The 10,337-nt window shown below is 39.8% G+C and overlaps 1 long non-coding RNA gene across 1 annotated transcript; it reads left to right on the top strand.

The window, feature by feature from the left end:
- The first annotated feature begins 3,494 nt into the window (after positions 1 to 3,494).
- On the top strand, positions 3,495 to 4,743 carry LOC118470528 (uncharacterized). The gene is made up of 2 exons (XR_004847628.2): positions 3,495 to 3,702; positions 4,362 to 4,743. It is a non-coding gene; the product is annotated as an uncharacterized LOC118470528 (long non-coding RNA).
- Positions 4,744 to 10,337: the final 5,594 nt, after the last annotated feature.

The following is a 10,337-nucleotide window of genomic DNA, read 5'->3' as shown; positions in this document are numbered from 1 at the left end:
AAACATGCAAGATGACCCCTAAAGTAACTAAAGTAACAATGTGAGACGAAAAATGAACAAACTGAATCAAAAATAGCCATAAAAACATGCAAAATTACCCCTAAAGTCACTAAAGTAATAATATGAGACAAAAAATGAACAAACTGAATCAAAAATATCCATAAAAACATGCAAATTGACCCCTAAAGTCACTAAAATAACAATACGAGGCACAAAATGAACAAACTGAAGCAAAAATAACCATAAAAACATGCAAAAGGACCCCTAAAGTCACTAAAGTAACAATGAGACAAAACATGAACAAACTGAAGGAAAAATATTCATAAAGAGATAAGAAATGACCACTAAAGTCACTAAATTAACAACATGAGACAAATAAATGACCAAAATGACACCAAAATATCCATATAAAGATGAAAAATGAGCACTAAAGTCATTAATGTCCAGCTTTAATATTCTATGTAATATTCTGCAGTATTTCAGTTGTAGTGTCCATCATTTACTGCAGTATTTTACATGTAGTATTCAGTATTTATTGCAGTATTTAACCTATAGTGTCCATCATTTACTGCAGTATTTATCTGGAGTACAGTATATAGAGACGTTGTGATCCAAACTCCAACCAGCTGGCGGCGCTAAGGAGGCACACTTCACTGTTTACCAACCGATAAAACAATGAAAGAAGAAGTGCCGCGGACGCAAAGAATCTTGGGAAATTAAAAGATAAAACCATGACAGAGAATCACGGAGGAGAGCTACTAAAGCTCTTTAAATTGTGGGCGTTAACGGAACTGATGATGTCACACTCCCCGTGTCTGGGGTCTGCGCCTCCTAGTGGGTGATCGCTGAGAGCAGCTCATGAATGAAAGGCTGGATTCTGCTCCAAATACACTTTTACATGAATGCTTCCTCTCACATTCTGCCTCTAAAGTCAACTTATTGTTACAGAGAGATGGAAAACACTTCAAAGGGGGGCACAAAACAAACTCAAGCAAAAATAACCAGAAAAAGACTTGTAAAAATCACCACTTAGGTCACGTAATGAACAGTATGAGACAAAAAAATGACCAAAAACAAGCATAAAATGCTGCAAAATGACCCCTAAAGTCAAGCAAAGCAAAAACAGCCATCAAAAGATGAAAAATGACCAGTAAACTCACTAAATTAACATTATGAGACAAATAAATGACCAAAAATCAGCCAAAAATAGTTACTAATGGATGTAAAACAGTCAAGATGAGGCACAAAATGACCAAACTGAAGCAAAAATTGCCATCAAAAGATGAAAAATGACCAGTAAACTCACTAAATTAACATTATGAGACAAATAAATGACAAAAAATCAGCCAAAAATAGTTACTAATGGATGTAAAACAGTCAAGATGAGGCACAAAATGACCAAACTGAAGCAAAAATTGCCATCAAAAGATGAAAAATGACCAAAAACAAGCATAAAATGCTGCAAAATGACCCCTAAAGTCAAGCAAAGCAAAAACAGCCATCAAAAGATGAAAAATGACCAGTAAACTCACTAAATTAACATTATGAGACAAATAAATGACCAAAATCAGCCAAAAATAACCATCAAAAGGTGCAAAATGACCACAAAAGTCTTTAAATTGACATTATGAGACACAAAATCAAGCAAAAACAACATTAAAAGAGGAAAGTGACCACTAAAGTCACTAAATTATCAATATGAGACAACTGACAAAAATGAAGCAAAAATGGTTACTAATAGATGCAAAACAGTCAAGATGTGGCACAAAATGAAGCAAAAACAGCCATCAAAAGATGAAAAATGACCAGTAAACTCACTAAATTAACATTATGAGACAAATAAATGACCAAAATCAGCCAAAAATAACCATAAAATGATGTAAAATGACCACAAATGCCTTTGAATTAACATTATGAGACACAAAATGAAGTAAAAATAACCTTAAAAAAGAGGAAAATTACCACTAAAGTCACTAAATTATCAATATGAGACAAAAAATGAACAAACTGAAGCAAAAAGAGCCATAAAAAGAAAATGAACCCAAAATAAACATAAAAAGATGCACAATGACCAAAAACAAACAAACAGATATTAAACAGTCAAGATGAGACAAAAAATGACCAAACTGAAACAAAAATCAACATAAAAAGATGCAAAGTGACCACAAGTCACTAAATTAACAGTATGCAGTGTTTCCTGTGCATCCATTCAGGCACCGCTCCTTTAAATTCCTTTTTTTGTTGTTGTTGTTATTGTTGTTGTTATTGTGGCAAATCCACCACCACCACTTGTCTCCACCTTCACAGCAGAGTGCTGCACTGTGTCGGGTTCTCGTGAGTACTAAGGTAAACTACAGATAACTATCTCGTTTAGCATCTACTCTTTGATACGTCGGGTTAATATGACGTTAATTACTCGTCAGAGCGCGTCACGTCCAGTATCCAGGCAGCAGGTCACAGAGTCAGAGGAGTAACGTCTTGGAAAATAAGACAGCGACTTACCAGAGAAAAGTTATTAGCTCAAAACAACTCATAATAGATTCTACAAGTTAAACAGACATTCTCTAAATATTGATGTCCAGCTAAATTTTATCATTGGCACCAAAACTGCACAAAACACAAAATCCAACAGCTTGAACTGATCAGAAATATTAGAAAACAGATTCCAAAATAAACATTAGAGTTGGATAACAGACCCAGAAATGACTGTGCCTGACTTCCTCTCATAAAATCCTCCCGTTCACTGGGAGCTGCATCACCAAACTCAGCCTCATGTGGGATCAGATCAGAGCAGGGGGCGCTACTGCCCTCTGGCGGACACGGGCGGTAACGACACTGTTATTATTAATTGTAAAGCTGGCGACATTACAGATGAGCAGCACTTCCTGTTTCAACGTAAAATTATTCTAAAACGTGATTTTGTGAGACTCAGAAGAATCTGCAGGATGAACCAACATGTATCTAAGGACCACTAGCTTGCAAACTCCCTCAAATTGTGTTTGTTGTCATTTTACGTCCAAAAATGAACACGTTATAGCTAATGTACAAATGCATTCATGACCTAACCAAGACCTGGACAGGAGCTGGTCAGTTCTTGGACAGTGTGAATCCTGAGCTGAATAACTGAATTATTAAATGATTTAACATATTTTTATAATTTTGTGGGTTTTTTTTACGTCATAATATTCATAATATTAAAAGGTCACAGTTTCTGATAGAAAGTGGTTCTATTAGTTCTACTGTGCTATAATCCACTATAAAACATAACAGAGAGCAGCAGTTTATCTGGAGTTAGTCGATTGCTGGTCACAGTTAAGAAAAAAAGAGAAATGGTTAAAATTGTGTTTTAAAATTCTATTTTTATTTTCACTGCTAAAAGTGCTTCTTAGTAGAATTTTAACGGTTAAACTGAATTTCCAGTTTAATGTTTTATTTCTGTCTGGTCACCTCCAGATGTTTGTTTTCCTCCAGAACAGGGCCGTCCACATCCTTCTGGCTGCTGACGATGACTCGGGGAGTGTTTCTACAGTCTGTCATTTATCCACAAACCCAAACATTAACATTTTTCTGCTGAGAACATCCAGGAGGAGAGGAGGTTTTCTGCTTCAACTCACTTCCTTTCTTTTCGTCCAGACTTTGCATCAGTCCAGCTTCTTCCTTCACACGTTGTTGTGGATTAAAGACCGTGGCTCCTCCCACCAGGTGAGAACCAATCAGATCAGCAGAAACAGCCTGACTGTGTTCAGTGACACAGGTAGAGTCTGAGTAATCTGATTACAGGATAACAGCAACCAGCTTTGTATGACAGACCTGAGTTTGGTTTCCATGGGAACAAGCTGCAAATGCTGCAGTTTCCTGTTTATTATCTGACTAAAGACTGATTACTGTGAATGTAGTCGTCTCTGCTCATACAGCACAGACAGAATGAAACAATCATTGAGTTTCCATTAATGTATCCACTGTACAGGTTCAGGGAAACAAAGCAGCACAGATGGAGCTCTTCACATCAATTGTTTTAGTTTCATTCTGACTAAAGAACATTTAGTGGCCTGTCTGATCGCTGACATGTTCTTCTGTTTTGTCATGAAACTGGACAGCTGACCATGATGGTGATCAGCACCGTTAGGGTCACATTTTAGTTCCTGGGTCAGGTGTTGAAAATGAGGTAAAACATGTCCAAAATTACAAAAGAAATATTTCACCAAAAGCTGATTCAAGGTTTTGGAAAGGTGCAACAAGCTTAATACATGCCGCTGTGATTTCCTGAGGTGGAGAGTAGAAGAGGAGACATGACAGGCCGGAATGCAGCAGAATGATCTCTTAAAGTAAACTTACATGACGTGGATGTGTTGGTCTTGCAGCAGAACTCACCTGTAAGTCGTCTGGAGCTGCCATGTGGACGTCGCTGAGTCCAGCTGGGTTCCTGCTCTGCTTTTTGCTGCTGGATGTCGTTTCTTCAGCACCAGTCAGAAACAAGAAGTCGTCTGCCACAGCAGGGATCCAAAAGGACTAAAAACTGTCTAAATTAACACGAAACCAATCGTAAATGACACAAACTTCAAACTCGGAAATGTCTCTCAATGCTCAGAAAAGACTTACAAATGACTAAAGTTTTTCCAAATTGATTTAAAAATTTGTCTTGAAATGTTTCCTACTGAACAAAAAGATGTTTAAAATGACTCAATAACTGTCCAGAAAGAATCCAGCGTGTCCAAAATGGAATAAATGTTGTTGAAAATGAAAGGGGAATGTCCAAAGTTGTCCTAAATCACAGGAACTTGTCCAATATGACTGAAAACTTGCCTAAAATGACTTAGAAACGGTTAAAATGACTACAACTTGTCCAGAACAGTTTGAGAACGCTACCTGGATGAGCAGGTATCAGTAGGTTGGCTTTGATTCTAGTTAATAGAAATCTGCTGCATGTTGTCCTCTCTCTCCACAACCTTTCTATCTTCTGTCCAAAATGACTTGAAACTGCCACAAACTGCTTAAAAGGCTTTAGAAAGATGAAAGTGTGCAGGCTGACAGCTGATGTAAATAATCAAACACAGACAGGAAATATTAACAGGTAGCTTCTAGAGATGATGAATCAGAACACAACCATTAAAACAAAAGGACTGAACCATGAGGAACAGCAGCTCTGGAACTGTGGGGAGTTCTCTAAGAACAGATTGGAGTATTTTAAAGCTCTGTGGTTTCTAGCAGGCAGAACAGCATGGTTTCACTGATTTAGAAACAGGAAACACAGAGCAGAGAGATGTTTTTAGAAACCCTGATGACCACAAACAGTCTCTGTTGCACATTTACTGTCCTCATGTTCCTCTGCTGTAAACTCTGGATGTAGTTAGACCTGCAGCTCTACAACACTAAATACACTGCTAAGCTGTCAGACGACCTGCTTTAAAGCCAACAAACCAGCAGAGAAGATAAATTAATGCCCTCATAGACTTTCTAAACACAACTGAACACCCAAAGCAGCAGTGAAAGTGTCAGATGTATGAACTGTTAGGAAGTTGTGGTGAAGGCGCTTCAGAATGAGATGTTTCTCTGTAAATGTGCCTCAGTTACGGCTTTTATATCTTTCATATCCTTGAAGAAAAATGAGGATATGTGTTAAAAGCTAAAACTGTATTTAAAAGCAGAGAGAAGCAGATCTGGAATATCCTTCTGTATTTGAGCTCAGAGCAGGAATTCCAGTAAAACACTTCACTGATGGAACGACTGCAGACCAGATGACCCTCTGCTCCTCAGAGTTCCAGTTAAATCCGTTTCCTCCAGGGGGCGTCAGGAGAACATCCAGAGCTCTGGATCTCTGTGGACTAAAGCTCCTGCTGTGTTCTGAGTTTCCATCGCGGTCTGAACCCCGTAAAGCTCCGACTGATCAATCAGGAGATGTAAACAAAGAACAGACAGGAAGACTCTGTTACTGTCGATGAATTTTAAAAGCTTAACGAGGTCTGCACTTCTGTCAGAGGACTTCTTCTGTAGCTCCAGGGCTAGAAGGATAGCTTCTGAAGAACAGGGAGCAACAAACAAAAACAGCTGAAACCGTTGTCAGTTCCAGGATTTAAAATATTGCAAATTATACATTGAAAAAGCAAGAACTTGACTAATTGAAACCCTTCAGCACTGCAAAACGCCTGCTCTGAAAGGTCCTGAACCTCCAGAAAGTAGGATCATTCCTGGAGCTTTGTTTAGATGCTGGTTCTTCTGGTGGAGACGGTAAAGAACTCATACATCTTTAGGGAGCTCTGAGTAGAACTGCCAGCTGAGGTGATCCAACATCTGATCTGGGTGAAGGTCTCTCTCTGGAGGTCCCTCTGACAGGAGACCTCAAAGTCCTACAAGAAATAATAATAATAACCTGGAGCAACCTGAATCTGACTGGGTTCCAACCACAGGAATCATCGTTGTGGTTCCTCTTCAAGGACTTTTGTGAGGTTTTTCCTGTATAGACCTTCACTTCTAATGTCTCCACATTAAAAAAACTCCAAACTTCATATTTTCATGTGGTCCTGATAAATTTAATGGAAACTGCCAACACCTGCACCTGAATGTTCCCTATTTCAGACCTTGGACCCTCACTTTACATGTAGATCTAAAGTGAAAAAACATTCAATATTTGTAATGGTAAATTGTGAACCAAATATGGTAGCAGCAGGAAAGGAATGCAAAAATATGAGCGATCACCTCCTTCTTCTCACATCTCTACTGAAAGTTCAGGTCCGTAAACTGTCCTCCCTCTGCAGCTGGGTTCAGACAGAGATTCATCCTCTGAGGGTGATGAACACCTTCAGGTACAACCACTGACTACAGGATAAAGCATGACCATAAAGACTAAGGTTGTCTCTGTGTTTTCAGCTTCCTGCTGGGTTTCCTGTTGTGGACAAAGTGACTAGTCTGATTATTGAGGTCGAAGACACGAAAACAAATGTTACTGTGAGCTTCGCCATCTTCATCATCACTGAGGAGGATGAGGGGAGTGGGACTAGAGGAGGAGGGGGGTAAACAGCTGTTCTTCTGCTCATCTTGTTGTTTTTCTTCTGGTTAATAATCTTGGTTTCATCGTAGGCCAGACAACAGCAGCTCCGGCAGCAGCAGTGATGATGTCAGCAGTGAGGAAGTTACACTGCAGGACTTCCAGCCAATGGCATTACTTCCCCCTATGAGGCTGGAAACCAGCAGCCAGCCAATGAGTGAAGAGGACAGATCAGAAGAAATGATGCTGGATCAGCCAGTGTTTAGTGCCTTCTCCAGCGGAGACAATCTGAACCAAAAGCAGACTCTTTCTGGTGACTTTAATTATTTTACCGACTCGCTCACTGAGTCTAACATGCACCAAACCTTTAGTGCTTCAGAGGACTTGGATTTTAACAGCAGCACAGAAAGCAGAGAGATAAATGACCAGAAAGGCAGGACTGGGTTGGATGATGTTGATAAAAACAGCACTGAGACCAATGAACCAATGTCCTCTCTGTCTGATGCTTTAGATGTTTTTGAACAACAGCACAGAAAGTGGACTGATGAAGGGTCAGCCCCCTCAAACCATTTTCAATAACTTTACTGACACAGGGACCGGGTCTGCTGTCTCTGGCACCTCATTACCCTTGGAAATCAGTGAAATAAACCCAAACCTTCAGAGTATCAGGTCAAGGGAAGTTGTTCTGGATTCAGTCTCACAGGAAGTGACAAGTTCCAGCTCAGAAGAAAGTAATGCAGGCAGCAAGAACAAGGTTTTCTATAGTAGAAGTCGAATTAGCAAAGATTTCAGGTGGTGTTTCAGTCCATCCAGGAAGTTGTCCATCTGCTTTCAGGCAACCAGGGAGTGAAGGAACTGATGGGAGTGAGTGGTGACCATCATGAGGTTCAGGATTCAGTAGTTTTAACTTCACGGACAGATCTGAGGCCGAGCTCTGATGACACTGAGGAGAGTTCAGAAATGGTTCATTTTGATCCCAGAAAACAAACAGATGTTGGTTTAGATCCTGACAGTGATGAGAGTCTCGAGTCCACCATCGCCAAGGTCCAGCGAGGAACCAGTAGAAATTCCACACAGAAGATTATTGATCCTACAGCAAGTCAAAGTCAGCTTTATTGTCAATTCTTCAATATGTACATGACACACCAAGAATCGAAATTTCGTTACTCTCTCTTCGTGCAACAGTAGACATTAAATAAAGACTTAAAAAAATAAGATATTAAAGGGCAAAAAGAACAAAGGAAGCAAAATTAGAGCTGAGCAACAACTAAGAACTAAGAAAATTAGAACTGTAGAACAATGTAGAAACTGTTAGCTTAGCTTAGCACAAAGACTGGAAACAGGTTAGAACTGCTAGCCTAGTTTAACAAAGACTGGAAACAGGTGGAACTGTTAGCCTAGCTTAGCACAAAGTCTGGAAACAGGTTAGAACTGTTAGCCTAGTTTAGCAAAGATTGGAAACAGGTGGAACTGTTAGCCTAGCTTAGCACAAAGACTGGAAACAGGTGGGAACGGTTAGCTTAGCTTAGCACAAAGACTGAAAACAGGTTAGAACTGTGAGCCTAGGTTAGCAGAAAGACAAAACAGGTTAGAACTGTTGGCCTAGCTCAGCATAAAGACTGGAAACAGGTTAGAACTGTTAGCCTAGCTTAGCACAAAGACTGGAAACAGGTTAGAACTGTTAGCCTAGTTTAGCAAAGACTGGAAAAAGGTGGAACTGTTAGCCTAGCTTACCACACAGACTGGAAACAGGTTAGAACTGTTAGCCTAGCTCAGCAGAAAGACGAAACAGGTTAGAACTGTTAGCCTAGCTGAGCAGAAAGACTGGAAACAGATTAGAACAGTTAGTGTAGCTTAGCATAAAGACTGGAAACAGGTTAGAACTGTTATCCCATTTTGGCAAAGACTGGAAACAGGTGGAACTGTTAGCCTAGCTTAGCACAAACACTGGAAACAGGTGGGAACTGTTAGCCTAGCTTAGCAGAAAGACAAAACGGGTTAGAACTGTTAGCCTAGCTTAGCATAAAGACTGGAATTAGGTGGGAACTGTTAGCCTAGCTTAGCATAAAGACTGATAGCAGGTTAGAACTGTTAGCCTAGCTTACCACACAGACTGGAAACAGGTGGAACTGTTAGCCTAGCTTAGCACAAAGACTGGAAACAGTTTAGAACTGTTAGCTTAGCTTAGCATAAATACTGGAAACAGAGGACCATGTTACCCATGAGCCTCTGCTCCTGGGTGGCTCAGAGACACGTTACCCATGAGTCTCTGCTCCTGGCTGCCTCAGAACCACGTTACCCATGAGCCTCTGCTATGATAATAATATGAGACAAAAAATGAACAAACTGAATAATAAAATAGCCATTAAAACATGCAAGATGACCCCTAAAGTAACTAAAGTAACAATATGAGACCAAAAATGAACAAACTGAATCAAAAATAGCCATAAAAACATGCAAAATGAACCCTAAAGTCACTAAAGTAATAATATGAGACAAAAAATGAACAAACTGAATCAAAAATGTCCATAAAAACATGCAAATTGACCCCTAAAGTCACTAAAGTAACAATACGAGGCACAAAATGAACAAACTGAAGCAAAAACAACCATAAAAACATGCAAAAGGACCCCTAAAGTCACTAAAGTAACAATATGAGACAAAACATGAACAAACTGAAGCAAAAATAGCCATAAAAACATTCAAAATGACCCCTAAAGTCACTAAACAGAGGACCATGTTACCCATGAGCCTCTGCTCCTGGGTGGCTCAGAGACACGTTACCCATGAGTCTCTGCTCCTGGCTGCCTCAGAACCACGTTACCCATGAGCCTCTGCTATGATAATAATATGAGACAAAACATGAACAAACTGAAGCAAAAATAGCCATAAAAACATTCAAAATGACCCCTAAAGTCACTAAATCTTTACTGTACACATTACTGCCCCTCTGACGGACACAGGCGGTAACGACACTATTATTATGATTTGAGGCAAAGCCGGCGACATTACAGATGAGCAGCACTTCCTGTTTCAACGTAAAACTATCGTAATGCTCTTATGCTAAAACGTGGTTTTGTGAGACTCAGAAGAATCTGCAGTATGAACCAAAATGTATTTAAGGACCACTAGCTTATCGACTCCCCCAAATTGTGTTTGTTGTCACTATACGTTCAAAAATGAACACGTTATAGCTAATGTACAAATGCATTCGTGACCGGAAGTGTTAGCCGAGCTAGCGGAAGCGCTAACGAGGGTTTGATATGACACGGACTAATACCGTAACACACGTAGTTCTAAAATCAATTCTCTCCAAGACACAGAGCAGCTCTAACTCCGTTTCCTGTCCCAGGTC

Source organism: Amphiprion ocellaris, chromosome 7 (genome assembly GCF_022539595.1).
Source record: "Amphiprion ocellaris isolate individual 3 ecotype Okinawa chromosome 7, ASM2253959v1, whole genome shotgun sequence".
NCBI lineage: Eukaryota > Metazoa > Chordata > Actinopteri > Pomacentridae > Amphiprion > Amphiprion ocellaris.
The sequence above is the reverse complement of the archived record's forward strand: the minus strand, read 5'-3'. Positions and strand labels throughout refer to the sequence as shown.